Below are 27,154 nucleotides of genomic sequence, written 5' to 3' on the forward strand. Positions count from 1 at the left end.
CTTCGGCGTTGGACCTACGGTGCGGATATATTCGTCATTGGCGTCAAAAAGGCTAAACGGATATTTATATAGATTAGATACGCTATTGTATGGCATTAAAAGAATTTACAGACATTTTTTGAAGTAGTTTTTAAGTAAAAAATGTGTAATAATTACATCCTATATCTGTTGCGATTGGTCATAAACCTATCCAACAACAATTATTTTAGTGTTTTATTCCGTCACGTTACATCCTTATAGGACAAGTAGGTATACATAGTAGTATTTACTACGGAAAACATAGTAGCTATAATCAGCAAAAATGCGTATAATGGGAAGGAATCTCGTATTAATGACGCATAGATGGCATATTATTGTGGAAAACCATCACGACTACTTGTTTACACACGTGGAATTAATTACTGATCACTTAAGGAGAATATGAGCATAAGATTAAGAAGAACTTAAGAAAATTTATTATAATACACATCTAAAATAAATACAAATTTAATTAGGTGAACTATTTTTATTTAGCTTACAATTCAGCAGAGATTCTCTTACTATATCTGGTCAGGATAATGAAGGGTTCCCGCTGATAGTTTCAAGGATGTTGTCCTTGCTTTACCTTTACTTTATCCTGTTATAATTCAAAATCACGGTAAAAATGTTACAATTTCGTTACTAATTTAATATTTCCAGCCCTACGTTTAAATACAAAGATATTGTGATAATTATTTAGCTAACAATTCAGCAGAGATTATCTTGTCAGGATAATGAAGTGTGAGTGTTAATAGTTTTAAGGATGTTGTCCTTGCTTTACTTTTACTTCTTTTATTGTATTAAAATTCAAAACCACGTTAAACATGATAGGCAAGATATGAAGGTACTTTAATTATTTCGTTGCTAATATTTCATATCAGCTTTACGCTTCAAAAACAAATAATTGTGATCTTAGAGCATTTAACCAAACGGAGTCGCCTTTAAGAGCTTACCCCTCTGTCGACAACCTCGGCCAATGATCATACTCACGTCATACTTATTGTATGGACTGACGTTTATCTGACATGGATAAATATTTGTAGGTAACCTACGAATAGCCATACACTTGACGTGCCCCTTCCTCGCTAAAAAAAAAACCGCAGACTGTTTTGTACAGAAAATAGGGTTGTTTCCAATTTTTTGAAACGCTCGTATTACGTTCTATATTAACTAAAAATTGCCCTAAAATTCAACTTTTATACTAAAAACGGCTTTAAATATGTTAAATTAACGAAATATATTTTGACAGATGCTTTTGCGCCCAAAACGCTCTTTGAAAATTGTGTGACGTCACAGTTTACGGATTAACACATAACTACATACGCACGTAGAAGATACGAACTGTCAACTGACATTTGTCATTTGTTGTTTATCGCCTAACTGTCAACAGTGTCAATCCGAGAGTTGTGACGTCATCAGAATCTTCAATGACGTTTCGAGTTTGGTCACGTGACGTGTGCCAAAAGATATTTTAAATTCAATATTTACAAAAATATGGTCATTACAGGTCCCCTAAAAGTAGTTTAACTTGTTCTTATAATCCAAAACAATTTATTGGGATACAATTCTGCCCTAAGATTTGTAGATGGAAACAACCCTATTACAGACAAAGCGTCTCCAGTCGGTTAAATGTGGGATTTAGAGTTCCAGACATTGGTAGGTTTTTAAACATACGTACACACAAACACAATTCTATTTCGGTAAATGAAAATAAATCTTCATTGACCAAGTAAGTAGATACGTAATCGTAGCAAATAAGTCATGCAACTTGTCTTTAACTACAAATTAATTAAACTACAATGACAGGACAATGTAAGGAATTCAAACGATCAATTCAATACCAGCACATAACCGTATAAGTTTTGCGCAATACCATCTTCTACTCTATGGACTAACAATTTAAACCTTATCGCAATGACATTAAGGTATACCGATGGTCAGAAGTCCCACCATTGCAAAGTCCCTTTGACAACCAGACATCAAAGCAAGTTAGCTTTATACAACCACCTGCTAGGGCAGGCCCAGTAGGAATTAGTCGTTAGGTAACCCTTAACGCAAGTGTATGTATATGTATTTATGTTAACGGCACCAGTCATGGGACACTTAAGAGAAAATTTGAAGATAGTAATGATATTTTCTCGGCACCTGTAAAATTTATACCACTTTATGCGTTAAAGTTGAATGTCCTATTCGTTATTTACGTTTTCAGTGTATTTAATGAAAGATACTTCAAATGGTTTCAATATTATTACCAAATAAAAACTATTTTATGTATTTGTACATAAAAAAAAGTAAATTTTATTGGTAAATCTGGCATTTAAAATGATTTTTTCCTTTAAAAAAAAAACCTAGTTTTTGCAAACTGTTACTTGTCAGTTTTCGACATCTATCAATTAGCTTATTTACACTATGCCCCATTATGGCGTCATCGCCATCAAAAATGCGTTTTTCACTAACAATACGACGATGTTTTTTTTTAATTGGTATTAACTCTGAAACTATGCGAATTCCAGAAAAATACAAGATATTTTAGTCTTAAAATGTGATAACTTGATAATACTTCAAAGTGCTTGTATAAATAAAAATAGCCATTGACTTTATAGCAAAATCCTAAGCAATGTCTGAACGCCGACCTATAGCTCCAAAACAAAATAATGCAGTCCAATTTGAACATATTATAAGAAGCATTACATATGTATTATAACAAGTACATACTTATTGTATTCGCAACACTTTTAATTATGTAAATCCTTGACCATTCGTGATCGACGCGCGAACTATACTACTTATAACGAGGAATTAATTATATGTATATCTCAATCCAAATCTACACTGTAGCAGTGTATCGTGAGATCCGATCACGAATAAGGCAGAACTATTATTTAATCCAGTGCAATACTCGAAGTAAATAGTTCTAACGTACAATGTGAAGAAAAAACACATATATTAATAAATAAATAAATATTATAGGACATTATTACACAAATTGACTAAGTCCCACAGTAAGCTCAATAAGGCTTGTGTTGAGAGTACTTAGACAACGACATATATAATATATAAATATTTATAAATACTTAAATACATAGAAAACACCCATGACTCAGGAACAAATATCCATGCTCATCACACGAATACATGCCCTTACCAGTATTTGAACCCGGGACCATCAGCTTCGTAGGCAGGGTCACTGCCCACTAGGCCAAGCCGGTCGTATATATACGAGTATAGTCTAGGTAAAAAACACATGTTTCAAATTGGAAAGAAACAAGATGCGACATGCAGGTTCTGCCAGGAGTCAGAGGAGACTGCAATGCACATTCTCTATTCCTGTGGACCATTAATGTCAAAAAGAAGTATCCTAAGTATTAATTAGGGCGGCAAGTATTGCAACCCTATGAGGTACAGAGCATTACGGCCCAAAGAATCTGGAACTTCCTGGATTCAACGGGCATTAGTAATTAACTTTAAAGGGCCGTCACAATAGATCACTGCCTGGTCGACGTGGCACTCAAAGACCCACAATACCCCCACAATACCAAATCATTTATGAAACGGGTATGCACTTTTTTGCGCACCGTACATAAGTGTTATAATTATATCCATAGCAGGTAATTGTCTACTTACTTCTAGTTTCATATCGATACAGCTGTCAAAAATAGGTTACGTGACGAGTGAAGTTAACAAAAGTGTGTTAAAAACAAACTAACATCTTTCATTTACTCGGAAGCAATTACATGTAATGGCTCGACTACACGATGGCCCAGCGCTGGACAAGCGAGATGGCCATGCGATGCTTGAGAGCACGCACTACGGAATGGGCCACGTGTAGATGCGTACGCACCATCGCTGGCCCACTACTTTTGATGAGCGGACGAAAAACCGACACCGCGGCCATCCCGTCGCCATCCCGCTGCGCCATAAGCTATCCGACACCACAACCTCTCTACACGCTGGCCCATCTTAGTAGCCAGTGTGATGGCCCATCGTGTAGCGGAGCCATAACAAAGAGATTTCACGTATTAAAGCCACGTGTACAAACATATTAGTATTCCTAGTATTCTGACATCAAGGACTCTCTGAGGCCAATGTGCGACGAACTTTGTTTGTATACAAATACATAAGTAACTATAGTTATTTATAGTGTATGAAACCATCTCGTATATGAACATTTCATCGATGCGAAAGAGATTATGGACGAAAAATTTAATTCTTGGTACAAGCTTTTATCTCTGATTTTACCTGTGACTGTACTTTTCTTTCCACAGGCAACTAATTCTCATCGAGATATTTCTAACAAACCCAAACACAAATAGGTTGCGTATCATAAAGTTCCTATGGCCATTGGCCACCTCCTGTCTCCATCATCAGATCAGCTCGATGATACGGTACGATACTATAATCAGGCATGGTATGAGCATTGTAAGAGAGGTATGGGCATTGTGAATGTCATCTCGCCTTGTGTGGTAGGGCACAGCACAGCGGATGTCATTCCAGATCTAGAGCAGAGCCCAACTGGGGAAGTACCTCCACCTTACAGAAAACCGCAGCCAAATAACACTAGACCCTACTCATAGTGTTTTTTCAGTCCCAGAGCTCAACGAGGGTGCGGAGTGTTAGGGTCGGCAACGAGCATGCAACTCCAGAGTTGCAGGCGTACATGGGCTACGGAGACTGCTTACCATCAGGTGGGCCGTATGCTTGTTTGCCACCGACGTAGTATTAAAAAAAGGCAGGTCGTAATGTTCATTTGTAATGTTTTGACGGTAGTAGATATTAAACGAATAGATAGGTAGGATAGGATCGTTACGTTGCTGTCTAGAAATAGGAGCCCCGCAACGGGTCACGGTTCACTATATACCTAGGTATTTCACGATCTGCCTGATCTTACGATCGGCCGCCGACATAATACATCTCGCTCGCACTAATATAATATGCCAGTGCCCAGTACGACCGACATGCATAGAAAGTAAATTACGCACACGCTAGCGAATATATCAGTGTCGAAGTCATGGTAAGGCTACTGTGGTCTTAATTTATCTATCTCTGGTTTCTCTTAATGGATGGCTGACTTAAATATCCCTTCACTGACCTACGGAAACATAATATTAAGAGAAAGTAATATTCTTTCTTACGATTATTACATATTAGAACTTACTCGATATAAATTTGCATACAGATTTACGCTTAAGGCTATATTTTATGTCGAAAATAATCGATCGGGTAAATTGTGCGTTACGAAATCGGCTTATAATTATCGAATTGCATAATTTGATAGTCGAAATTGTAATTATCAACTTCTCACTTCTGCATTTGACGTATCCGGTACTATATTTTTAAAATTATCGGGCATGCTTTGAGCAAAAAAGAGAACGCATCATGCGAGAGCGAGAAGGATAATATAATTCTGTACATGACACTAAATTTCATATTTACAGTATATCTGTAATGTAACAATACATGTAAATATGTACTGTTAGGCTGTTTGACTTGTTTGAAAAAAAAAAGTGTCTATACTCTATACCCAAGTTATCTACCCAAATGTATGTCCGCAACTTTCACTGTGTAGAAGTGGTCAAAACTTTCAACCCCATTTTCAAACCACTATTCTTCACTGTAGTATATTTTAACGGCACCAATCATGGGACATTTAAAAGAACATTTGGAGTATTTTTGATATTTCACCGACACCTGTAAACTTTCTTCCGCTTTATGCATTAAAAGTTGAAAGTCCTATTCGTCCTTTACGTTTTCTATGTATTTAATGAAAGCTACTGCAGTTGGTTTTAATATTATTAACAAATTAAAACTATGATTTTTTGCTCCAGTCATGGGATATATGGCGCCATTCATTGTCAAACTAACAAATATCAAAGAAAAATTTAACTTAAGCAGCTCTTTGGCTCTTGTTCATGGTAAAATGATGCCAGCGTTTAAAATGGTGGTAAATATTTGTTTTACAGGATTTGTCTATACCATCCCATTACTGGTGACAGTCCCATAATAGGGGTGTTTACCATACATACCTATACCCCAATAATATTTTTTTGAAACAAAAACTGATGTGGTACCAATAATGAGAACTATATACGGATAAATTTGAAAAAAATCTTATATCTCTACAACATTTGAAGAATGAATGTTATCATTTGAGTGGAAGAGATCGCTCTTTAATGGTAAGACCACCTCTTGTCTGCCTCTTGACGCTGTATCTTTCATTGAGATGCGCAATAAAGAGTATTCTATCTAGTCAGGCCAAACTAAGGTGCAAGTGTTAAGAAAAGTCATCAATTCATAGAAGTTTGACGTTTAAAATAACACTTGCACCGTCCGGTCTATCAAAATCGCTGCCCACGTATCTTGGTCTGACTGTATTTAGGTAAGTCCACAGGTACCCTATGACATATGTATGTATGTATATACTTTATTGTACAAAGAAATAAAAACACGAAAAACACAGTTACAGAGTAAATTAAATGCAACAAAGGCGAACTTATCCCTGTATGGGATGTCTTCCAGTTAACCTTTGAGGAAATAAGTAAAACAGAAGTAACGGTGAATGAATGACAAACACAAACAAAAGTGTACAATCACTGAAATTAATGAAATGCACGTTTTGAATACACATTGATACAAATATACATAGATAGAAAAATAACCATAAAGTAATGCATACATACATATGTAAATAAAAATAAATAAATATTCAATATATAATATAAATAGATATGAATTCGAACCAGAAAAGTAAAGGAAATTAAAAAAGTAGAAGTACTCAATGGAACTAGGAAGTCGTAACCAAAGTATCGGAAAGCCACAACTTTTTAAGCTTCTCCTTGAGTGATGCTACAGATTGGGATTGCCTCACGGACACCGGAATCTCGTATATAGAACATTACGGCCCAAAGAAACTGGAGTTTCCTGGATTCAACGGGCATTAGCAATGAACTTTAAAGGGCCATCACAACAGATCACTACCTGGTCGACGTGGGACGCAAATAACACAATAATAAGTTCACAGGAAGGACGTCATCCTGGCTGTGTATGACCCGAAAACAATTGAAATGTCCTCAAAAAATACACATTAATGTATGATTTGTGTGATTCACTTAGAAACTAACTTTATGATTGTCCGCATTATGACGCATGTACGTAACAAAAGATGCGGAGATAATTATTATGGTAAAAACCTCTAATTACCTAGGTTTTAATAATTATGAGTACTTCTTGGTAGTGTTTAATTTTACACGTTTTTTGGGTTAGGTTAAAGACCTGACTTAACAGGATAACAATTTGTCCTACCAGTCAAAGACAAAGCTATTATATAAGCTATTAGCATTCAAATTTGTATGCTGGATGGTGCTAAGCTAATGATTTTGTTGAATGTACGGTCACGTCTGAAAATATCGATACGGACAAAGTGCCAAAAATATGTATACACTACCTTAATATATGGACAAATAGATATTTTCAGACGTGACTGTACATAGATTTAGTGCTCACATTTTGTATTTTCTGTAGTAGTATGGTTTCTTATTTTCAACAAATAACTTAGTACTAAGTACTTTAAAAGACAATACACCGTGTTTTTTGAGTTATGTTAATTTCAAGGGTGCATTCCTGAGCTTAAATTAAGTAACTTTCTCAAAGACACTGGTATTCTAATTAACTCCATTTCGGAGATAATCAATAATTTGTTTTTATCTTATACGGCCCTTACGAGCATATACACTCGCCTTAGGGCCTGTTTACATATTAATTAGTGTCTAGTACGAGTGTATACATTTGCTACTAAACGTAAGTACTATCTCGGACGATCGATGTTCGAAATGACATTGATATGTCACAGTTTTCAATTGTTTGGTTGAATTAAATGTAATGCCCGTGTTACAACAACGCTATATGCATTAATTACTTGTTATAATTTTTTTTAAGTAACTATGTTTTTTCCCTTTAGTTTCAATAAACGTACTTATCCATACCCCGGAGTTAACGGAATTCAATAAAATCACGGTGTATTGTAGAGAATTTTATGGAGAATGTACTTCTCCTAGATATTATTATTGTAGCTTTCACAGTTTTTAGGGTTCCGTACCCAAACGGTCAAACGGGACCCTATTACTGAGACTCCGCTGTCCGTCCGTCCGTCCGTCCGTCTGTCACCAGGCTGTATCTCATGAACCGTGATAGTTAGCCAGTTGAATTTTTTTACAGATTATGTATTTCTGTTGCCGCTATGACAACAAATACTAAAAACAGAATAAAAAAAAATATTTCTTTCCAATCTCGAGGTTCTCATCCAATCACCGAAGTTAAGTAACGTCGGGCGGGGTCAGTACTTGGATGGGTGACCGTTTTTATAGATAATGGTACGGGACCCTTCCTGTGCGAGTCCGACTCGCACTTGACCGGTTTTTTTTATGAAAATGTATAAAAACAAACAAATAGGGATATAATAAACTACTCGGTGTGTTTCTACTTCTATTTATTCTTATAAACATCAAAAGATATATCTATGCCAAGTTTCGTGCTTTCTGCCGGAAGGGACCATACTCCATACTAAATTTAATCGCAAGCGACGATTAAAAGGGACGATTAATTAGTTTTAGTCGAAGAGTTTAGTTAGTTTCAATCAAAATGACGGACAGGGAATTTCGTATTCATGGAATCCAGTGATTAGCAAATGTAAAACATTCCAACACATACTATCGGAAGTTGTGAGTGTTGTGTGTAGGCAAAGTGACAACCCTAGCGTACAAGTGAATAATCAAGATCAAGTGCGGGTAGTTAGCAAAACCCGCGCAGCAAGATGTTGATACAATTCCTCGCCAGTCTGCCTGTGACCACGAACGTAACGTCACGTTCGAAACGTCAGGCCGTATAATAAACGTAAGTTTACGCGATTAAGTCCCGTATTCGTTTTAAAATTATGAATGAAAATAGTGTTGGTTTAAATCAATATGTTTAGTCGAAGAGTTGCGATTAACATTAGTCGCGATTAAATTAATCTTTGATTAATTATTACCAGCAATCAACTTTTTCAATCGATTAATTAGTCGATTAACTTTCTCTCGATTAATTTTAGAACCAAATTTGATCTTTCTAACCGACTTCAATAAAGAAGAAGGATCTTAATTCGTCGGAATCGTTCATTGTTGACCGAATCGTTAGGGAACGTGAAAGAGAATTTGAAATAGAGGTGTATTGGCAAAGAAAATTAACGACGTAAATTGACTGCCGTCTTTCGACACATAATTAAAACTTTTAGAACGCCATTTGACTTTGATCCTTACTCTTTTACTTATTTGTTAAAATATCAAAAAGTAGCGGTTGAAATTTGCCAGTCTCGCATAAAATCCACGCCAGCTTTCGTGAATCCAGCTTTGTCGATCGGGATTTTTTACAACCCCGTTTAGTAGGTTATTAATGTGTCTATTTATTTAAATTATAAGATACATGTTATGTTTTGATTTTATTATTATTTGTAGGTACTAACAATAGCGTCAAAATAAGGAAACAAGTTAGACAACCAGAAATAGGCCCATCTTAGGTTGTCTTAATGACGTCAACTAAAACCCGCCTTTTAACGATTTATTAGTACAATAAACTTAATTAACAAACATATTTGCGGGTTTTTTATGATCGCAAATTCTTCAAAGTTTAGTTAAGTTGGAGGTCAAAACAGGGAAAAAATATGTAGGTACAAGGAACTTGGTTTTTGCAGAATGCATCGAACTTATCATTAAATCAGACTAACAAGAAGTATGACATGACTAATACCGCCCGATTCGAAGAATGAGATACGATAACGATAAGTTCTCGTTTAGATATCGTTTGTATGTCGTATAATTAACAGAAGCAGCTCGATTCGGGCAACCAATTTCACTTTGACGTTAGAAATATCATAGATATATTTGGGATCACAGCGGAATTGAAATAAACGTCGACATGTCGTTCAGTTATCGATCTTTTAAAGATCTTTCCAAGATCTTAAACGTGTCTTAATCATTCTTCGAATCGGGCCGACAATCTCGGTTTTGGACTACGGTGATATCTACTCTTATCTTTTTCAGGTCCTGGTACTAAAACATCATATCGGTTGGACAACTTAGGGGCATTTAGAACTGTCATTTATAAAAGGTCTAGCCGTCAGACAATCCCTACGCCATCATTTTTTTCCAAACAATACCGATCCAGTCATAACCAGCCCTCACCAGATAAATCTCAACTCTATACCCACGTGATACGTTCCATTTTGGCGCGCACGCGCCGCCGCGATATAACGTTATACGAGTGGATAACCGGCCAGTTCCGTACTTGTTACGGGGTGACACGGGCGTAAGCGCAAGCTGTGTATGTGTGCGTTTAGGGATGAGACACGTGGCGTGTTATCGATGTTTTTAATCACAATTTATTTTTAGTACACTTTTATTATAATCAAACTAAGTAATATAGTACTATTGACGATAGTAGAATGTGATATAGCGCGGTTGAATAACCTGCCAGTTCCGTACTTGTTGAAGGACAAGGGCGTAACCGCAGGCCGTAGATGTGTGCGTTTAGGGGTGGGACACATGGTGTGTTATCAATGTTTTTAATAACAGTTTAGTTTTAGTACCCTTTGTTATATGTAATTTTATAGTATCACAGTATATTATTGACGATAGCAAAATGTGATATACAGTGCGGTTGAATAACCGGCCAGTTCCGTACTTGATACGAGGTGTCACGGGCGTTGGGATAGGACACGAGTCATGTTATCGATAATTATATTCAGTTAAGTTGATTAAGACTCCGTTTTGTAAACTTTTACTATAATTTTAGAATAATACTGTATTAATTTAACCTAACTGATATATTACATGCCCTTTAAGTAGTTAATAGGACTGGCAGTTTGTGATGCTGTATATGATGAAATAATTAAATGTTTTGTACTTCTTACGAGACGACAAGCGATAACCTAAGTCAATGTTTGTTTGTATGATTAAAGTTTATTCAAACCCATGTTCTCAAAATTTCGTTTTATTTCAGACTTAACGTAGCATATTATTAACTTTAATAATCTAACCGACGCACAAAGAACGATAGCTTTAAATAATTAAATAGGCAATATTTCCGTACTTGTTACAGGGTATCACGATGCAAACACAAATTGTGTATGTGTGCGTGTTATCGATGTAAGTATTATAATTTGTGTTTAATTATGTTAATATTTATTACCGATAAGCAGATAAACATACGCAAGTTAATAAACATATTAAGTTATTATCATAACAAACAAACAGTTTTCCATATTCGTATGGTGCTACTAATTCTATCATTGCGTAAACAAAACTAACCTCCGATACATATTTGTAAAGCCGACGTAGCTTCAGAACTAAACATAAATAAATCATTATCTATAATGACGGGTCAAAGATCGCTAGAGTGGCGGCTGATCAATACAAAACATATTAATTAGCATTTTATTCGCAGTACATGATACGTCGGTTTTTTCCGTTTTTCACATGCGTGATAGCAAAAGCCGGGTTAGGTTTTAGCGCGTCTTCTACTTGTATTATGAATTCTTTATAAATACTCTCGTCACAACTGCTGAGAGGGTTTTATGGACTTTGTTATCATACTGGTTTATGACAGTAGGAGTTTTTCTTTCTTTGGTATATTGTGTATTTTAAATTTGTTTAAGTATCTAATGAACTTGTGTTACTACGTACATTAAAAAAAAAACTACCTTCTTGTAAATATCCAATCAATTTGGTATGTTAGTTTAAGTTTGATAACAATCAAGCAAGTGCAACGAAGTTGATTTAGGTGTTTAACGATGGAAATGCACGTTCAAGATAAATAGCGGACGATACAAAGAGAAATACAGTTGGGTATAAAAGGAAGCCAGCATAGGAATTAAAATGTACCTTTTTTATTATTGAATTATGGGCCTTATTGATTGCCATATCGAGCATCAATATTGTGATTTTGACCAGATCTATTGTGGCGGCCCTTCAGTGTTATTTACTAATGCCCGTTGAATCTAGAAATTTCCATATTCCTTGGGCTGTAACGTGCTACTCCGTTTTGAGTAGTTACCCTATACGTGGATATATCTCTGAAAAGGGACCTTATTGTCGATGGCGCTTACGCCGCACTGCGTTGCGCAGCGTTGTATTTGTATCGGAGCAACGTTTATAACGGTGGAAGCGCCATCGACAAAAGGTCCCTTTTCATAGATAACGTCACATACTATTTTATCGATAGTAAAGTAAATAGCCCCTCCCTAACGTTGCATAACGTGCAGCGTCCTCTGCGAACAGGACCGCCATTCTTGTCTTCCACACCAAGCCCATAACCCGCGTTGTAAAACGTTGTAAAATATATATTCCTATGTTATGGGTGTTTTCTATGTATCTAAGTATGTATTTATCTGTATAAGTATGTATATCGTCGACTAGTACTAATACCCATAGAAAATCTTTGCTTAGTTTGGGGCTAGTTTGATTTGTTTAAGACTATGGGGGCGTCCATAAATTACGTGAGATGATTAAAGGGGGGAGGGGGTCGAGTCAAATCTCATCTAATCTCACGTTTGGGAGAGGGGGGGTCTCGACAAATATCACGCAATTTATTCTCTGATTGAAACAAAAAAAAAATTATACTATTTTGGTCCATTTAATCCAAATTGTATGTACATGCTTAAACTAGTCGTAAATAAAAGCACGAAACAAATTGTTTTTTCTTTTTACAATAAACAATCCAACGCGTTTACGTAATAAACCCACATTCTGAAAAATCTCACGTGAGATTGGGGGACGGGGGAGGGGGTTGAATAAAATCTCACGACATCTCACCAAGGGGGGAGGGAGGGTCAGAAAATTGAAAAAAACACCTCACGTAATTTATGGACGCCCCCTATCCCCAAATATTTATTATTTATTTTATTTTAAAACTTCAGATTCTGACCAACTCCAAATGAACTCTCGATCCTCAGACAAACGCCTCAAATCACATATTGTCCTTATCCAACGAATGAATATTGAATAGTCTATTTATTAACTATCACATGCCGTCGCTATCAGCTGTTAGCTATAGCCTACATAGTATGTGTATATGTGAAGTGAATCGTCCTTATAACATGATTCCCAGAGTCGTAAAAGCCAGGAAATGTCCACAATAAGACCAGCAAAGCAGGTTTGCGTATTTTTAGTAATACCTATAACAAGTCTCATCTCAACCCGCATGTATTCTTGGTCTGCATAGAGATTAATATAGGTAAGGTAAGTAATATAAATATAAATTCATATAAATACATGTTATAGGACATTTTTATACCTTACAAACGAACATTATTATACTTATGTTCGTATACAATAATAAAAATAGCTAAGTTGCTCATATGTTTATTTTAAGACTGTTTGTTTCTCAATAAATTAAAAAAAAAATTAAATACAAAAAAATATATATTTTTCTGTTGCGGCGCGGCGTCAGCGTCACCAGTTCTGGGCTCTTACCGGGAAAATCGAAGTTCGTCAATTGCGGGCATTTTTCTCTGTCACTCTAATTACGTCTTAGTAAGAGTAAAAGAGAAAGATCCCCGCAATTTGCGAATTTCGGTTTTCGCGGTAAGCCCCCTGGTGTAGAATTCGGCAGATTTCCACGGAACCGTCGAATTATCACTAGGCTTAGAACTTTTGGTAGCATACCGTGGTTCTAGAATCAATGGAGTCGCCATCTTTTATTTTTTCAAAGTCTAAGTAAATATTACAGTCAATTTATAATTAAAAATTACGTAAATGCTAGTAAACAGAACAATGGGGTATGGGGTAGGAAAGTCATTTTTGGAACATTTTTTTTTCTTTCTCCATCGTAAAGAATATGTTTATAATATATGTAATATTTACTTTGACTCTGATTTACTTCATTAAAAAAAAAAATGTTTTGCAACTCCATAGATTCTAGAACCAGCCTAATTATCACACACATGCAAGATTAGAGCATGTTAAAGAGAAGAATAAATAAATAGTGATCAAAATCACCTTAAACAAGTAACGTATTTTTTGGCTTGTTTTGTTTTATGACGTTTTGCGATTATTATCTAGAATTATGCAAAACTGCAGCAGCAAATTACGTTAAATTATAATGTAAGTTATTCACCATTAAATAAGCTTTTAAACGATATGTATGAATAATAAGGAATACCTTTTTTATCAATAAAACCTTTGTGTCAGAACTAATGACCTAAGTTTTTGTGTTGTACAGTCACGTCTCAAAATATCGATACGAAAAATGTGCCAAAAATATGTATATACCACCTTAGTACATGGACAATAAAGTCGCGTATACATATTTTTGGCACATTTTTCGTATCGATATTTTCAGACGTGACCGTATAACCTGCGAAACATCATGACGGCCTAACCCGGTGAATGCAAGACGCCGGTGAGTCAGCCGATGACCTTTCACTGAAATAGTCGTGACGGTGCATTCATTCCGGCGGCGACACCTACCGATTGTTGTAACTAGATCTAAAAGGCTTAATCTAGTGTTGGTACGAAATCGAGTCTCGAGTCTAAATTTGAAGAACTCGACTCGTTTTTATGAGACTCGGCGCATCGAGTCTTAAGAGTCTAAATTTGATGAACTCATAAAACTTCCGTGTCATTTAAATCGAGTCCTTTATCGAGTCTCTTTTTAAGTGCAACTCAAAAGGACAAGTAGTGGACTCCGCCAACAATTTTATAGGTTTATTTCTTACTAATTTCTTTACCTTAATACTAATAATTTGTGTACTTAACCCATGAATTTTACCTGAAGGCTTGTTTCACGAAGTCTGAGTAAAGAATTGGATAGCTAACTAACAAATAAATTTACTGTCTTAAGTTGTAAAGCTGCCTTAAGTTATATTATTATAAGTTGTAAAGGTATTAATCTACCAGTCAAGCTTATTTGAAGATTGTGGAACGCAAATGATTACTTTATTCGTCAGATAAGTGCCAAGTAGCTTATTCAGCACTTTACTTGGATATTGTGAAACAGGCCCTAAGATGTCGAAAAAAAATTATAGTTCTCTGAACGGAAAGTCTCTACAAAATCTCTCAAGTCACTAACAAATTGAAAATAACTCGAGTTGCGACTTTATTATAAGAGTCTGAAATCTGAGTCGAGTCTTTTAAGAGACTCAAAGGACTCGGGCCATAACCAACACTAGCTAAATCTTACATTTACTGGCAAACTAAATATAACAGACATTTTTAAGCCTTTCACTTTTGGTTAATAGTGTTCGTCTAAGCTGAGTCTGCGCCGATTTGACGTAACAGGAAGTGTCATTATATCATAATTTTTCATAGTGATACACTTCTGCACTTGCAAAGCGTTGGTAGCCTAGCGGTAAAAGCGCGCGACTTTCAATCCGGAGATCGCGGGTTCAAACCCCGGCTCGTACTAATTGCCAGTTTTTCGGAACATATGTACGAAATGTTATTTGGTATTTCCCAGTTGCTTTTCGGTGAAGGAAAACATCAAAAGGTCAGACGGCAGTCACTTTCGTAAAAAATTGTGCCAACGCCGATGCTCGGGATTAGTTGCCAAATAGACCCGTTTCCCATGAGCCGTCGCAATAAGCCGGGACAAACGCTAGGAAGAAGAAGAAGTTTAGCTACAGAAGTTTAGTTGCGGAAGCACTCTGTCACTATCCGTATTTATAAAGATAGTTTATTATTCAATTACGCATATTACAATGAGCTTATGAAAGTCAAATAAAGCTGCACTAGCTCTAACCCTACACCTCTGACTAGAAAAGATTTAAATCGTCCCTCAATTGCAGCAGGGTATCCCAATATGGACCGGCAAGAAACTAGGCGGGACATATATTTTCAAAACAGTAAGTACATCTAATAATTATCATGCATCTAATAAATAAAAAAATACAATTTACAATTGTTAATCATTAAAATAAACTGATATTTACGATGTGGTGATGCAAAAAGTTTCTATATCTTACATCAGAAATCATCTTTAAAGTTATTTTCCCGTATCAATTCTCGGAACTAATAAAAACACCTTCAGACGAACGAAAAGCAATATTATGTTTTTGTATGTTTTTTTGTTACTTTTCGCTTAACTTTTTGCCAAATGTAAAAACCAATTTGCATTGATGATGGTAATAATAGTACGTGTTTTTAATTAATTTATTCGTGCGTGGATCATTTAAATGACTTTTTACCATCATTTCGAATGTAGCTTATATCTTATTTAATTTCGACTGTGTAATGAAATCCCTGCCGAGGTTTTAATTATTTAATTCTTTATTTTAACTTTTGCACAAAATACACAAATAATGTTCAATAGGCGGACTTAATGCCTAATGGCATTATCTACCAGCCAAACATCGGGCTAAACAGAGACATAAATAAACATGGCGCAAGGAGAAAAGTAAGAAGTTCTTCAAAAAGTGTAAAGTGTTCTGAAGCTTCAACAACGCGCAAGTGACACTTCTGTAGGTGGCTGTTTTGTTACCGATATGATAAAAAAACTCTGAATCATTTATTCACTCTACGCATAATGAAATCAACACAACACAACGAAGCACAACACACTACTTGAGAATGAACAACTTGGTTGTCAAAAATATGTAGCCATCATAGCCATGGACTAAATTGAGTTGAGTCGCCTTTAAATATACACAAAAATATCTAAACACCTGGCGTTGAAACTCTAGGTCCATAAGGTCCCAGCGCGCACAAGTTTTCTGCAGAAATCGCGAAGCGTCTGGTTTACGTAACTGCCGGCCTAGCCAAGGTGACAATCGCTATCGCTTCGACAACGAATCGCTTTGTGTCTCTCTATCACTCTTCCATATTAGTGCGACAGTGACAGTTGCGTTTCGATCGCTACGGAGGGTAAGCGATTTGCACGTTGGCTGCGCGGCCTGGTGACCGAACAGCTGGCGGCTTCCTCGCACAATGTATCAGCATTGCGATAAGAGAAAATGCCGCCTGCATTCTTGGTACAATGCCTCAAGGGCCTATTTTAGATTATATTTTAAGCCTGTATATATCCATTATGTTATTGTTCTTATAAATTAAATGTATATGCCGATTGTGGAGACACATCTCTATCGTCAAGGAGTGCATGTTCAGATATTTTAATGAGCGTCCTAGCCGCCCAGATATATCTGCTGATGACGTACCGTACGTCAGTTAAACCGCACGTATTATGATAAGTATACCGGTATTATAACTTCCTGTAGAATCTACGGAAATATAATGTAAATACAATATGATAGCGGCCGACTAATTTCATTAACAATACAATGTTGGAATGGAAGATAAAAGACCATAATATCATATTTATTTGCTATTAATACGTGATAGAAGTACGGCCCAACGTGAACATTTAATTTGAGTTGATTCGTCATATATTTCTTTATAAGTACTTTTTCGTGTACATACAATAGCGATGGGAAAATCATCGATAATTGAGTATATCGATATACGCAGGAACTCCCTATCCATCATTTAATTATCGGGGATAAAAATTATGATGTGCGCATACTATAAAATAATTCAAAAATTAGCAAGATGATGTCATTTTTTTTAAACTCTGTGGGCCAAGATAAAGGACCTGCCCCCAGGGGTAGGAAACTAGTGTTCGGGCGTTCTCGGCTCAATTATAATGGTTGGCGAAACTTGACGTTCCTCTGCGTGCACAACCACAGATAACATTCTGTCAGGATTTATAGATTGGTGACTTTTGTCAGGATATTCGAAGTTTTCATATAACAACACCTATAACGCAGATAACCTCTAGCTACTTCTGAATATCTATAAATTTTATAAATTTTAGTGAATACGAAAATACCTACCTAACCCGCATTTAAGACGATCTGACTACCTTATCAAATAATATGATCTACCTGTATTAAAATAAAACAATCACAAATCATTTAAAAAACGACCTTAAACATATAACCATAAGTCTCATTTTCGAACAACCCGCCTTAAACCCTTGACATCAAAGTCTATGCGACGAGATCTTGATTCTGCACAAGTGCAATGATCTCGCAACCTGTTTGGCGAAAACCAGCTCTATTTGCATAAGTTTAAGTTTTATATTGCATTGGCTTTGTGTTTGCGCGTTTACAGTGTGAGTCAGCTGTCACACCTAAGTAAGTTCGACTTTAGATTCTAGCTTTGCATAAATAGATATACATTACAGATTTTAGTTGATATTTTATACACATCTTTACCTATTCGTACAAAACAAAACAGGATCTACTTAAAAAATAGTTTTTTTGTTTTACAAGTGGGCAAAGATGATGTTTAACGTTTCGTGCTAATATTGATACCTGGGCAAGCGAACGATTCAAAAATTATAAAGCGGAAAGTGAGATCTTGAGCGTTGCGAGGATTTTAATTTAAGGCACGAATGTCAAAAAAACTTTGCTACCGAGTGAAACACATTTTTTACCACACCAACACGAAGAAAAGTCTAACAGTAAAGCATTACAAATCAAATCCAAATATTTATCATTCAAAATTCAAAATCAACATTTAAAAGAAAACAACTTAAAATTTTCACTTGTACTTTGCCTCTCTTGTGGACAAAATGGAATTTTCTCAATAGTTTTTGAAAGGATAATGCCATTGCGAACTATAGTGCTTTTTCTACTCGTAGACCCACGAGCAATTTAAATAACTCAAATCAGGGATCGGAAACCGGTATTTTTTGGATGGGAACGAAAACGGTATTTTTTCGTTCTTTGTTAATTACTTCATTTCTAATTAGGCAATCTAATAATACGAAGTCGTTATCTGAAAACACAACTGAGTCCTACATTTAGAGTATAAAATAAACCGAAATATATGGTTATTTCGATGTATTTGCAAAAAACGGGTTCCGATCCCTGACTCAAATCACTATTATTGCGACTAAGTATAATATTTGAGATCGGTTTTAACTGGTCTAACACTCTATGGTCACCAAATGGTCACGTAATACCTAAATTCAGATATTGTCTATAGTACCGTCTTTTTGTATGAAAAAATCTCTATGTATGGTCACGAAATATCTAAATTTGAAGTAACCATAGAGATTTTAGCTCTAAATTTCTGAAAAAATAAATCGGTTCCAGTAAGAATTCAGTGCGTATTATAACCAGACAGAAGTTTTTGGGGAAAAATAAAGTATTTGACAAAATGAAATATCAACATGTCTGTTATCGATGTTACCTTAACGTTACCTATATACCTATATTTTATGAAGTGAAGATAGCTACCGCAAAGTACACAACAGGTTCGATATCTTCTTTAATGTATTGGTCGTTTTCTATTCTTTTAGCACTGTATACTACGGTTTATGTTTTTATTTTTATAAAGATTTGTAATTAATTCTTATTCTTGGAATTTCTCGGTAATGAACAGCAAGTAGAATTAACATTTCTTAATTATTACTCTATGAGCTATGACTGACATATCGATAAGAGGTTTATCGATGATTAATTTTTTCAAACACTCGTTTTCCACAAAACTTATATGTCTAATTATAACATACTATTTAACCTGGGTCTATCGGGGATCCATTTTATATAAATGACATTATTTTGTCATTTTGCATCAGTTATCTGCGTCAACGACCAAAGAAACCTGCGTTGAAAGGTCGGAAATAAAGGAAATAAAATAAATTTAGCTGGTTTGAATATGTTTTCCACACCACCTACTCGAAAAGGGCTTTTTTTCCCTGCTAGGAGGAATCAAACTGCCACTTTTTTAAACATTATTTGTTTTTATGCATATATTTTTGCTTAAATAATATTTTGAAACATAACAATTGCCTCATAGGTAATGTGAAAAGCAGTATGTGTCACATGGTAGCAAAATATTTCCAACTTGGGCGTTTAACACTTAAATTTCTTACTACGGTCAGAACTCTAATTTTATAATCGTTACTTTTGGGAATCTATTGTAGAATCCTTAGCTTCGTCCAGGATTCAATGTACGCCCTGACCATAAATATGTCATTTTGCTCCCTTGTGACTCAATCTGTTACTATGTGTTCAAAACGTGAAAGTTTTAAATATTATAATTCTGTACGTATTCTGTAGTAGTCTGTGCCGAAAAAAAAGTTTCGTGGAATATATGGGGCTCAATATTCCACAAGTCTTCTCTTACCAAACAAACTCTAGAATAGTGGGTAAGTGTGTAATGTGCACATTTCCCCAGTAGGTAATTCAAACGTTGGACTCGTCAGATCGCGGCTTAGCGTCTAAAAATAAACTCGCCATATACATTGCTTACTAGTCTAAAGCTCAAAGAAACCAGTTATAAGAGATATCTGAGAGGCTTTTAGGAGTAATACGAATCCACTGCCAAAAGCACAAGTTAAATTTTATGAAAATTAGCATGAACATTTAGGTATTTTAAAGGGCGGGATTCCACCAGTGTACGGCGCTGTGCGACACAACCATTTTTGTTCTGAATACTGCTTGTGCCGCAAAATCCCGCTGGTGGAATCCCGCCTTAATATTATGTATATTAATAGGGTAAACCGTCTATTACTGGCCACCTTATACTAAAAGGGATTCTGTTTAATAATCACACAATCTAAATTAATCCTCAGAACGATAGTTATTTAGTTTACTTGAATTGTGTAAATAAATAAATAAATAGAATTCTTATTTTAGCCTAAAATGGCTAGGTTATAAGGTGGCTAGTAATAGACGGTTTACCCTAATTTATTATGTCTGCGCAGTGGCGGATTTGCATCAGCCTTGGCCGTCCTAGGCCCCACGCCCCTTATTAAGTATTGGGCCCGGGTTACTCGAGCCTTAGTGCTATCCGCCACTGTGTCTATGGATTTCAAGACTTCTCTCGTTAAGTCATAGGAATAGCAATAAACCAGTACAGTAGCCCGACTGCGGCGTCGCGAAATTTCATTTTACTCCATATTTAGAAGCCGTGCGTTTGCGCATACAAATGGGCGTTTAGTTTAGAGACGGAGTAGGTTATCTCCTTATTATAAATGAATAAGGTGGACCCGGGTACGTCCTTAAACTACGTCCAAAAGAGAGGTATGGGCATTGTGAATGTCATCTCGCTTTGTGTGGTAGGGCACAGCCAGTGGGTGTCATTCCAGATCTAGAGCAGAGCCCAACTGGAGAAGTACCTTCACCTTACAGAAAACAGCAGCCAAATAACACTAGACCCTACTCATAGTGTTGTGTTCCTGCCGGTGAGTAAGGTTGCCAGAGCTCAATGAGGGGGGGCGGGTTTAGGGTCGGCAACGCGCATGTAACTCCTCTGGAGTTGCAGGCGTACATAGGCTACGGAGGCTGCTTGCCATCAGGCGGGCCGTATGCTTGTTTGCCACCGACGTAGTATAAAAAAAAAGGTACAAAATGTGGTCATAATATTTATGTCGCTAAGTGTGGTGGTGATATGGCAGATAGCGCAATATCATAATATTTGCTAGAGTGTGGTATGACGGTCATATCCCGGATAGCCGGTCCAATTCGGTTTGATGGTTTCGGTTCGATTTGTTTGTTCGGTTCGGTTCGGTTAAATAATGCGAGGACAAGTAAAACTTACTTTAAGTCGATATCGATAAAATTAAAAATAGTGCCGTTATATAATTTTTACCTCGGCCTATGAAGCCAATGTTCCCGGGTTCAAATGCTGGTAAGCGCATTTATTTGTGTGATGAGCATAGATATTTGTTCCTGAGTCATGGGTGTTTTCTATGTATTTAAGTATTTATAAATATTTATATATTATATGTATCGTTGTCTAAGTACCCTCAACACAAGCTTCATTGAGCTTACTGTGGGACTTAGTCAATTTGTGTAATAATGTCCTATAATATTTATTTATTATTTATTTATACTCTTAATTAGTATTGTTTAGGTCGAGAATAAGTCACAATTGTTATTATGATTTTACAAATTGCTTGCTATCGATGTCGATAACATTTCAGTCGATATTTAATTAATCACTAGCACGTTTTTGCTCCCGATATACCGGGCTATGGTAAAGTGACAAATAGCACGATATATTTGCAAGAGTATGATGGGCGGATTTTGTCCATAGTCATAGTTATGCTGTTAGGCCATTATAGATCGTGCCATTCACGAAGACGCGTGCCTTGACTTGTATTGTAATACTATTAAAGGTTAGATTAGACAAATCTGCGCGTCATCGTGGATGAGACGAACTATAAACCAAAGTTGTAAGCTTATTTGACTGATTAATTAAAAGTTCAAACTAAAGAAAATTCTAACCATAGGACGCGTACCTCAACACTGTAAAGATGTTGAAACTTTGATGTAACTGATGCAATTCTTACCTGAAAAACAAAACACTTAATTAGTACCTAAATTAAAAACAAGATTTATACCTATCCAACTCTAAATCAATTAAAAAAGTTAAAAATTATTTCATATCAAATAATTACGACTATATTTTGTACACATATATTTGCTTTGTTATATGAAATGAAATGAAATGTGTTTATTTGCTTAACATTATGTACAGATAGGATGGTATAGTCAATAATATTATGTCCAGATAATGTCAATACCTTATACTAGTAGGCATGCAAAATATTTTAAAAACCTATTTACATTATATTACATTAAATTACATATTTGCATAATCAATTACAATAACATTATATTTCAATAAATTATTATTATTAAATATTAACAATGAAAATAGAGCCAAGAATAGAATTAATAAATAATAAAATGTCACAATATCAATAGAAATCTATATTTAAATATTCCTTAAAAATATTATAATCGCTCGTTTAAATTTAATAAGTGGCATGTCTCTTAACGATTGTGGCAGTTTATTATATATTGTGTATGTCATCCCATCGACATTATTTCGATAAAGCGCCAAATTGTTTTTTGTTCCAAGAAGTTTGTTCAGTCGATTAGCTCTAGCATTTGGATTTACTTGAGCTATAAAAGTAAAGTATTGGTAATGTTTTTTTACAAAAATGCATATTTCTGCTATGTATATACATGCCAAAGGAAGAATTTTGAGTTTTTTAAACATGGGTTTACACGATTGCCTTGTACCAATACCGCTTAATGCTCTGATGCACTTTTTTGAGCTTTAAATGCTCTATCAAAGTCAACTGAGTTACCCCAGATTATAACGCCATATCGTAACACAGATGATACATAGCTATGGTAGGCGTTTAAAGCTGTGTCTAAGGATGCGATATTTTTTAGTCGTTTGAGTGCGTACACAAATCGGTTCACTTTAGTGCAATAAATTAGTTTAATAAGTCCGAACCCATGCTGTAATTAAGCCATTCATGACTTTAGCAGTAAGTAAACATGGAACTCTGCGATTTTTTTAAAACTAATTGGAACTTTAATAAAAAAAATAGTTCAATGAAAAACAGCGGTATCCTCTATCCTATACGTCAAAAATTTCCAAGACAAATGGATTTTGGTACTTATGCCAAATTAAAGCATCGATAAGATTTTGGCAAAAATTTCATTTTAGGCACAAGCTTTTATCGCTGACTTTTCCACAGGTAACAGTACCCCTAGTGTAAATTTAGTCGATAGCGAAACGTGACGTACGCGTTTGCGTTAAGTCTCATTTTGTATGGGTTTTTGAACAGCGCGCCAAGCGGGACGTTTTGGAAAGTCAAAAATTTCATACAAAATGACACTTAACGCAAACGCGTACGTCACGTTTCGCTGTCGAAAATATTTACACTAGGGGTACTGATATAAGATATTCATCTAGTCAATTATAAGAACCCCAAACACAATCAGCCTTAGCTTAGTGTTATAATATCGTATACTGAAAAATCACGCGTGTTTAATATCTAGGATTATGATCCAAAAATCGGTGGTACAAAAACGTCGTTTTGAGCAAGTGTGTTGAAATAGTATACACTAGCTGTGCCCGCGGCTCCGCCCGCGTGGTATTCGGTATGTGTCAGTAACCGGCTCATTCACCGCTAATTTCTCTGCCTCTCCCCTGGAGGTGGAACTTGAAGTAAAGTTGACAGATGGATACGCTAGAGGACTGTAGTCTAGATAAAATATTTTACAATTAGGTACAGTCAGCATCAAAAGTAGCGGATGAAACAACGCGCCAAAAGTATCTGATATTCCGGATATCTTTTCCAAATATAGATAAATTTCTAAAATTCGCGCTCAAAAGTATATCTTTTACAGTCCTTGTTGTTCTATATGAAATACATCACTGTTTTTTAAGCTGTTACAGAATGGTAGGTACTTATGAAACGTTATTTGATCCGCTACTTTTGATGCTGACTGTACCACTTAATAAAACTACACTCCAAAATCAATTGTTATTTTTTTTTCAAATTCGTCCTCATTAAATTTTTTGACGTGATTTAAACGACATAGAGTAGTAGATGTATATCGGACAATACAGTTCCACTTTTGTATTTTTTTTACGTCCTTGACTGTATCTATCCAAATTAGGTCCATGGAAAATATCATCCATATCGGTGCTCCAGACCAATCAGTCTAAGCATGAAATGATAATAATAATTAATATAATGATTTTTGTATTTTCTTTAACAAATCTAGCATTTGCATTTAAAAAAGTGATATTTGATGAAGTTGAACTGCTGATGATGATCAGAATGGAACTCTTCAACGATACACAGTACACGTTTGGCGATTTGTCCTCTTCGCTGTGTTTGTTAAGTAAATTAGATTTTCAAGACAAATTTTTGTGAAGTTCGAGTTCTGACGATGGGGTCCATGAGGAATCGAGGGAACTCTTCAAATGTGAAAGGCATACATATAGTGACTTTTGTATTTTCATCAACAAATCAAGTATTTACATTTGTAGAAGTGACATTTGATGAAGTGGAACTGTTCATGATGAACAGAATGGAACTCTTCAACGATGCATAGTTCACGTTTGGCAATTTGTTCTCTGTGCATGTTTGTCAAGCAGGTAGGTTTTCAAGACACATTTTTATATTTCTATCCTATTTAGTTTTTTTAATAATTATCTGGTGCTTTATTTCATGCATGGTGTGAAATAATTTATCTTAAATACAGTCGAATACCCTATTGCGGGTATCTTACCAGTCAACCATAGAGCAAATCTGAAATGTGTCAAGGTGGGTGCAGTGGCAAAACAAAACATGTTACCTCCTTTTCTACATAATTAGGCGTAGGACGCTGTCTTTTTAATTTAATTGTATGAAATCAAAAATCAACAATAATCGTTCTTTCACCGGTCTACCTCATTGATGTCGGTTTTTTTTCTTAAAAATTATTAGTTTACTTGATTACCTACTAAATTTTTACTCAGTTTCCCCAAAAATGGCACTGTGCAATGTATGGCAATTAATTTACTGTCGTTTAATTTCGTTGTATTATTACATCAACACAATTGAACTTGAATTGATATCCGTACCCCCCTCTTCTAACTTTAGAGTTAATTTGGCAAAACCCTTCTTCGGTGGCTTAATTTCAGCACCATATCTGTTAGTTTAACAGGGTACCTACTCGATACTCGTAGCACATATTTGTTGTAAAAGTTTGCACCTCCTTCCTAAGTAGCGCCACAAGATTCAGGTGCAAACTTAACTCAATCGAGTGTAGTGGCTACCCCCCCTTCTAGGGGTTGAATTTTTATAGCCTATAACTTGGCCGGGCATTTTCTCAACAGATTAGTAAAGTTTGCAGCAAAATCCGTTCAGCCGTTTTCACGTGATGCGAGGTCAAATAAACAGACAAACAGAAAAACAGACAAACAGACAAAAATTCTAAAAACTTTGGAACGTGTTCTGTTAACGATTCTTAGTATCCCCAGCCTACTTTTTTTCGAATATCTTCCATGTACAGACTTTCGACCCCCTTCAGCTTTATTATATGTATAGATAGATTACGATATAAGTGCGCAAAATAGGAAATTCGAAACGAGTGGCGATAAATTAAAACACGACCGAAGGGAGTGTTTTAAATCGACACGAGTTGCGAATTACCTATTCGCACATGTATCGTACAACGTTTTACAGTACATATATACTGTAAAAAATGTTAATGAACTGTAATATACCATCTTTCGACGCGAGAAGTATTAAAAGCAATACTTTCCTTAAGGAAATCTTGTCTTCTGCCTACTGGCAGTAACAACTAAAGTTCAACTAAGTTCAACTGCACAGGGTGCCTAGCCAAGATGCCAAACGTTTGCGCTACGACAACGAAACGCTATAAATTTCTCTCTATCGCACTAAAATGTAAGAGTAATAGAGAGAAAGAAAGCGTTTCGTTGTCGTAGCGAAAACGATTGGCATCTTGGCTAGGCACACAGAAACCGCACAATCTAGCATTTTATCAGATGACGAAGCCCACTTCTGCTGGTTGCGGTCGTACATTCTAATTCTAGGTACTTTCCAATTATTACACGGACGTTCTCCTTGAGAATCAGACGTTGCCAAAAGAAAAATATGTTTTTTTTAATACTACGTCGGTGGCAAACAAGCATACGGCCCGTCTGATGGTAAGCAGTCTCCGTAGCCTATGTACGCCTGCAACTCCAGAGGAGTTACAAGCGCGTTGCCGACCCTAAACCCGCCCCCCCCTCGTTGAGCTCTGGCAACCTTACTTACCGGCAGGAACACAACACTATGAGTGGGGTCTAGTGTTATTTGGCTGCGGTTTTCTGTAAGGTGGAGGTACTTCCCCAGTTGGGCTCTACTCGTCGACTGTAATGGTTGAATTAGGATTTCGTATACCAAACTATAATTGCGTACTTTTCATGTACGGGCTACCAACTCAACTGTAATATTCATTTCGATACATTGTAGTTAACTATAAAAAAAATTACCAATCACGTGCTGCCGCGCTCTCATAGAAAAGACATAAACGGGGGACAACAGTCGTGCGTTTATGTCGTTTGTACTTTTTGTTTACTGTACCCCTAGTGTAAATTTATTCGATAGCGAAACGTGACGTACGCGTTTACGTTAAGTCTCATTTGTATGGGATTTTGAGTTTCAAAACGTCCCACTTGGCGCGCTGTGTCTAAATCCCATACAAAATTAGACTAAACGCAAACGCGTACGTCACGTCACGCTATCGAATAAATTTACACTAGGGGTTCTGACATACTTAACAATTGTCATTAATCATTTA

General features: G+C 35.9%; 1 protein-coding gene across 2 annotated transcripts in view; it reads right to left on the reverse strand.

Moving 5' to 3' along the window:
* Positions 1-27,154, reverse strand: part of LOC133532152 (PTB domain-containing adapter protein ced-6) — a 113,661-nt gene that overhangs the window by 20,613 nt on the left and 65,894 nt on the right. The gene's annotated exons all lie outside the window — the stretch shown is intronic.

The sequence above is a fragment of the Cydia pomonella genome, chromosome 26 (assembly GCF_033807575.1).
Source record: "Cydia pomonella isolate Wapato2018A chromosome 26, ilCydPomo1, whole genome shotgun sequence".
NCBI classification, from domain to species: domain Eukaryota; kingdom Metazoa; phylum Arthropoda; class Insecta; order Lepidoptera; family Tortricidae; genus Cydia; species Cydia pomonella.